A 6866-nucleotide genomic window follows, 5' to 3' on the forward strand; every position below is an offset into this window, starting at 1 on the left:
TCCCTGAGGATCTGTCCGCAGTCCGGGCTCCGTGTACCTGAGCACATCCATGCAACGAAGGGTGGAGGTGTCAGGTGCCTCTGGCCCCCCTGCCTGCGTTGTCTCAGCAAACCTCACGCACCCCCCAGGGGCCCAGCGGGGCCCTAGGCAAACAGATCCTGGACCTTTCCTCCATCATCCTCATATGTACTTAAGCAATCCTCCAAGCTAAGAAAACAAATATTTCCCAAATGATAAATTAATCCAAGCAAAATAAGAAGGGTTTATAGCATTAAAATAAAGATTTCTATCAGGTGCATCAGCAGAAACTTGGGGAGAAAACATGACTGCTTACCAGCACTGACCAGGTCAGGAAAAAAGGCGATCCTCACTCTGTTCTGGCTTTTTATTCAACTAAAGGACTGATGTGCTTTGCTACCTGATCGATTGTATCATTTCCTATGCAATTAATCATCAATAGGGACAAACACATCCATAAGCAAAAATCACTTAAATATCAACTAACTTTTACTTGCTGTAATGTTTTCATTATAACAATTGTACATCAGTAATATTTCAATAAAGATCATTAAACATTTTGACTTTCTCTATGTGTACTCCAAGTTGGCATTTTGTTATCGCTCAGTAAGCAAAGGAAGTTTAGCCGTCTACTGCCAACAGTCCTGACCAGCACGGCCGTCCTGCACCAAGCCAGGTGGAGGAGGAAACGCCCCCAGGGCCACTGCTTGATACTCTTTGGGATACGGACCTTTGCAGGTGCTGTGGACAGATCTGACATCCCTCCCTGGAGGAGGAACAGGGTTTGTCTGGAATACGCCGCAGACCGCTCTTGGGAGTGAGGGCCCTTGGATCACCCACAAAAACGAAGCCCCAACATCTCGGCGTCCTCTGGGGAGCATGGTTCCCACTCCATCAGCCATCCGTGCGCCAGAGCCTGCCAGGTCCCAGCAGACAGTAGGAAGGGGTTTCAAAGAGTGGCGTGAGTTACTAAAAGGGACCCAGTGCAGGGAGCCCTTCTGAGCCCTAGAGTCCAGGTGCGCGGCCAGGCGAGATCAGCACGCAGCAGAGAAAGGCAGAACGGGGGTCAGACCACAGGGCTGGAGTCCTGCACGGCCTCTCGGGGCTCACAGGACTTGGTGCAAGTGAACTCAGCCCTTGGTGTCCAGTTTCTTGTCCTGTGTATTGAAGGTGACAGTGTATGCCCCTCATAGGGCTGTGCCAAGATAAAATGGCCCAATGACTGTATGTCACATAGAGCAGCACCTGGGCCACGTGAGGACGAGGATGAATTTCTGTTAATGAATTCCTTGGAGGACACTTCCTCTGAGGGAAAGAGCACCAGCTGGGGCAGAAGGGGCCCTGCAGAGAGGTGCCCTCCAGGCGAGGGGCCCAGCCTCCAGGCACTCTCCAGAGACCCCGCGGGGTCCTCTGAGCCGCTGTGCTGGCAGGGTGGAGGACGGGAGTGTCCGCAGGGACAGGGGCCTGCTGCTCTTGGCTTCTTCTCTAGCACACTGGATGGACTTCCCAATGAACACGCATTTGTCTGACGTCCCCAGGGGAATGCACCTCTGAAGACGACAGGACTTCTCTGGACAGGCATTAGAGCAAGAGTTTCCCCCAAGGGCATGGAGCTGGGTTTGCAATACAAGAGAAGCCACCAGGAATGTCACTGGCCTCGCAGTAGCCGGCTGTTTGCTGATGGCTTGGACACCTGCAGCAGCAGTCAATTTATTGTAAGAAAATTGATCTATGTCCTTTTCACTTACATCAATAAATTAATAAGTATGATTTCATTAAAATTTCAGTATCATTTTTAAACATTTTTGCTTAATAGTTTTTTACTTGATATAGGCTCCAACTCCCGGAGTAGCCGTTTTTGACTATTTCCTATATAAGCCAAAGTAAAATCTTCAGCCGCACTTCTCACTGGCTTTGAGACCCCGTGAGGACATGCGGCAGGGAATTTGTCACAGTCCCTGATGGGCCCTGCTCATAGCAACACCCGCCAGCAACTGTGTCCTCACAGCACACTGGGGTGACACCAGGACGTTGGGATGCACACCTGGACCTGCTGCAGGTGGAGGGCCCCGCCTGATCTCACCTGGGTCAGGAGGACTCACCCCTTAAAAGCACGCCCTTGGCTCTCTTCAGCTCTGCAACTCCAGAACCAGAACTCCAGCTACGAAAGCATGCTCAGTGTCACGACGTCCCTGGCTCTGCCATTAAAGACCAGCAATTGAAGTACCATCAGCCCTTCCCCCTGAGCCTAGAGGTGAAATAGGGTAGAAACATGGGGCAGGTCCAGCGCGATGCTCTAGGATCCCGGCCACCCGGCTGGGAAGAGGGCTCTGACTGTTGACTCTGTGGCTTGTGGGTCCCGGCCCCCAGGCTTCTGACCATGAGCCTTCTGTCCCCACTGTCCGTCCCTCCCTGGCAAGCTTGCCACTGCAGGGCTGCCCCACTGACCACTGGCTGAGGACTTCAGACCCCCAACCTAGATTTTCAAAGGCTGACTGTTCTGCCCCCTGCCCACAGACCCCCCTGCTGGGAGAGGCTTCCCGGGTCCCCCAGGGAGCATCTGTGTCACCACGGGGCCATTCCCCCAAGCCCATCTCTAAAGGAGCACTTACCCTCCAGAACTGCGGCAGTGCCTCTGCTGACCATGGCCCCCAGGAAGGACCAGCCCGGCCTCAGAGGCAGGAACGATGTCTGGGTTCCCTCATCCACCCGCTCCACACCACAAACGCTTGCTTCCCATGGGGATCCAGGACCCGCCGGTGCTTGACCAGGGAAGGTGGTCGAGAATGTCTGCTGGAAGAATAAGCCTCGCTGAATGAGTGTGTGTTGAGGCCAGGGAATCAATGGATGACCAAAGTAAGGGCCAAGCCTCAGGATACCCTCCTGCTTCTCACGGTGACCGGAACCAGCCCTGGGTGCTGAGGATGGGCACTGCAGTCAGGGGCACAGGGCGGCCACCACTCCCCGCGGTGCTGTGGACAGAGTCTGAGAAAGCAGGGTGGATGGGCAGGTTGGGAGCATTCCTGCTTGCTCTCTGCTCTCTTGGTGCCGTCCAGGTCAGCTTCTCGGGCATCTGTTGGAGTCCAGGGGCACCTGTCTTCTGGCTCCTGGGCAGTTCTCTTCTGCCTCTGAGCAGAAGCAGGAAAACCCGTCAAGGCAACTTCATCTCGGCCATTCAGAGACTGGCTCCTTTCTCAGAAAGGTGGTTGTACGGTGTGTCCACCTCCCGGGCAGCAGGAGCTGGGCTGGAGCACTGTTCCACCAGATCACTGCACGGTTCCCACAAGGGAAAGGGGAAGTGTGTCCGGGAGCTCTCACAGACGCAGCTTCGCAGGGCAGAGCAGCTGGTTTTCATTTGACGACATCAGCCGATGAACCCGGGCACCCAGAAGGGTGGAAGGGCTGGGCCCAGGCTCTGAGAGGCCCAAGGAGCCCCTGTTGCTGGGGACTTCACCAGAGCACCTTGGGCTACTTCAGAGGAGACAGAGAGGCAGCAAGTGCTGGGACAGAGGAAGCTGAGGCCTTGGTGGGCTTTTCCAGTTGCAGAGGTTCACTGTGGGCTGCAGAGCTGCTGTGCAGGCCGCCCGTGGGTGAGGCTGGCCCCGCTGCAAGCCAGCTTGCTCGTCCTCGCCTCCTGCCCACGCCCCAAGGCCAGCAACCTTGCCATGTGCTGGTACTGACAGCAGGTGTGGGAGGTCCTCTCTCCAGGTGTGGGAGGTCCTCTCTCCAGGTGTGGGAGGTTCTCTCTCCAGGTGTGGGAGGCCCTCTCTGCAGATGTGGGAGGTCCTCTCTGCAGGTGTGGGAGGCCCTCTCTCCAGGTGTGGGAGGCCTTCTCTGCAGGTGTGTGAGGTCCTCTCTGCAGGTGTGGGAGGTCCTCTCTGCAGGTGTGTGAGGTCCTCTCTGCAGGTGTGGGAGGCCCTCTCTGCAGGTGTGGGAGGCCCTCTCTGCAGGTGTGGGAGGTCCTCTCTGCAGGTGTGGGAGGCCCTCTCTGCAGGTGTGGGAGGTCCTCTCTGCAGGTGTGGGAGGCCCTCTCTGCAGGTGTGGGAGGTCCTCTCTGCAGGTGTGTGAGGTCCTCTCTGCAGGTGTGGGAGGCCCTCTCTGCAGGTGTGGGAGGCCCTCTCTGCAGCTGTGGGAGGTCCTCTTTGCAGGTGTGGGAGGCCCTCTCTGCAGGTGGAGGCAGGTGGAGGCAGGAGCAAGCAGGAGGAGCCAGGTGGAGGCAGGTGGAGGGAGGAGTAGACAGGTGGAGGCAGGTGGAGGCAGGTGGAGGCAGGAGCAAGCAGGAGGAGCCAGGTGGAGGCAGGTGGAGGGAGGAGTAGACAGGTGGAGGCAGGTGGAGGCAGGTGGAGGCAGGAGGGAGGTTAGTCTGGGTACATACAGCCCCTAATAAGCAGGAACCCGTTGGCTCAGCCTGAGAGGTGGAGGGTGCCTGCAGGAGCCAGGGCCTCTGGTGGCTGTGGCAGGTGGGGCCCCAGGGCCATCCTTGTGCACCCCAACTCTCGTGTTCACTTAATGACACCAGGGTTTGTAAAGCGAGTGTGTTGCCCTGTTTTGCAGGTGTCGTCAGGAAGGTGCCAGAGGAGGCGGGGCTGCAGGCGGACAGACACTGCCGGGATCTTCACACAAATAACCCCTGCCCAGCGTGTCTTTGTGTGCTCTATAGGCTGCCACGTTGGAGGCTCCTGAGTGAAGTGGCCGTCTGGCTCCTCTCCTGCGAAGTCAGGGCCTTGCGCGTAGGAGGTGGCATAAGAATTGCTATTGGAGGTCTGTTCGGAGCCAGATGAGAGCCAGGCCAGCATGCTAGGACCACCCTGGTGCTGCAGGGGTCTGCTGCAGCCCCCTTACCCCACAGGTGGGCTGCCCGCCCCACGCACAGGCACCACAGATGGACCAGGCCCTGTGCTCCTCATCTCCACCCCAGGGCGGGCAATGGCACCTCTGCCCAGGCAGGAGCAACTCCAAGAGGAACAAAAGGTGGTTCTTCCTGCATCCACAATCCCAGAGCACAGAGACGTGGAACATGCAAGAGAGGGAGACCATCCACGGGCAAAGCTCTGAATCACACTCAGGTCGGCAGCCCCAACAGTGCAACCCAGACCCATCTGCGAGTGACTCACCAGCCGGGTGAGACTCACGGAAGAGCCAGCATATGAACCTAGGTTGGGGTTGACTTTGGCTCTGACAACGTTAGCTTCCGACAAACAGAGACAGAGGACCTCGGCTTACCACCCTGTGCTCAGTGCTTGTGTGTTACTGAGAAAATGTCTACCAGTGCAGGGATACGAAGACACGGCTTCTGTTCACCAGACACGTCCTTTGCAGACAGAAACCCTGACTCATGTGTCACAAAGAGAAACACACCCTGAACCCCCACAGTGCAGAGCTTAGGACTGTCGTCGATCTACATGGAGCCTTGGTAGACCTTGGTGATCTCCGTCTCTTGAGTTGAGCAGTGGAGAGGGCACAGGTGGAAAATGAGAAAATTCTTCTTCCTTCCTCTCCCGGCTTCACTCCACTCTGCCGCCTTCTTTGATGTGTGTGATGCTGCTGCAGTAGCCCCTCCCAGATGGTTGTCGCAGCTTAAGTGAGGTAGATCACACCAAGTGCTCAGGAGAGACACGCCACTCTGAAAATAGCTGGTTTGTGAAACCATAAGTCATTGCTGTAAAAGAAAGCTGATGTTCATAGAGTGCCCCGTGGCTGCCGTTTTCTGACTGCGCTGCCGTGGGTCCCAGTTTCCTGAGGAGGAATCGCCGGGCAGCCTGGGAGGTGGAGAAGAGGAGGGAGAGGGTGTGAACGCAGATTTTGCTTTGAGATGTGACTTGGAAAACAGCAAAAAACCCTAGCTGATGAGTTTGCTATTGTAATGTGGTCTGTATGAACGCACTCTTCCTCTTCCTCGTCTCTCCGGGGCTCAGGTACACCTAGAGGTACACAATCTATAGAAATGCTTTTATATATATATAAATATATATATACATATACACACTATATATACTTCATATATACACACACACACACTTTATATATATATGCTTCATATATATATATATATATATATATACACACACACACACACTTTATATGGACCTTATATTTTTATACCCTGTGTACATGCTTCATATGCCTCATATGCCTCCCACATATGCCTCCCACAGGTACCTGTGCATGTACATGCTGAGCACACACCACGGAGCTCCCACAGTGACCTCTACTGAGCACTGCACAGTACCCTTTTTTTTTTTTAAAAGAGAGAGAGAGAGAGAGAGAATTTTTTAATATTTATTTTTCAGTTTTCAGTGGACAAAACATCTTTGTTGGTATGTGGTGCTAAGGATCGAACCCAGCGTCCCGCGCATGCCAGGCGAGCGCGTTACCACTTGAGCCACATCCCCAGCCCACAGTACCCTTTTTAATTTCCTCTAGTGTAATAAAACTTAACTATTTAACTAGGTTTTTAAAATCCTAATCTGTTCATTTCTCTGCATTTTCATACCTATGAGAGCAAACGAGCTCTTCATTTATTTTCCAATTTCTTGAAGACATGTTTAATAAACTACTGCGCTATTCCACTGCAAAACTGGGGACTTACAGACAACCCAAACACAGCCCTCAAACTGCTCGTAGCCAAAAGAAAGAGAAATACAAACGGCACTGTCCATATGAGGACATCCGCACTCCGATCACAGAGTCGGCAGTGTGCCCAGCAGGGAGAGTGGACACCCCCACAGGGGCTCAGGAGTGCCTCCCAAGGCCGAGGGCAGGGTCTTCACATTCACCAGGACACAGCTGAGAAGGAACCAGGGCAGGTGTGCTGGTGGCTCCTGGGAAGCAGACAGGACTTCTGTAAA

The 6866-nt window shown here is 54.6% G+C and overlaps 1 long non-coding RNA gene across 1 annotated transcript; it reads right to left on the reverse strand.

Annotated features, from left to right (window-relative positions):
- Positions 1–321: 321 nt before the first annotated feature.
- Positions 322–3696, reverse strand: LOC125618732. Its single transcript, XR_007350141.1, has 3 exons — positions 2631–3696; positions 2121–2266; positions 322–1711 (listed from the first exon to the last, which is right to left on the reverse strand). It is a non-coding gene; the product is annotated as an uncharacterized LOC125618732 (long non-coding RNA).
- Positions 3697–6866: the final 3170 nt, after the last annotated feature.

The sequence above is a fragment of the Marmota marmota genome, unplaced genomic scaffold, assembly GCF_001458135.2.
Source record: "Marmota marmota marmota unplaced genomic scaffold, marMar, whole genome shotgun sequence".
Classification (NCBI taxonomy): Eukaryota; Metazoa; Chordata; class Mammalia; order Rodentia; family Sciuridae; genus Marmota; species Marmota marmota.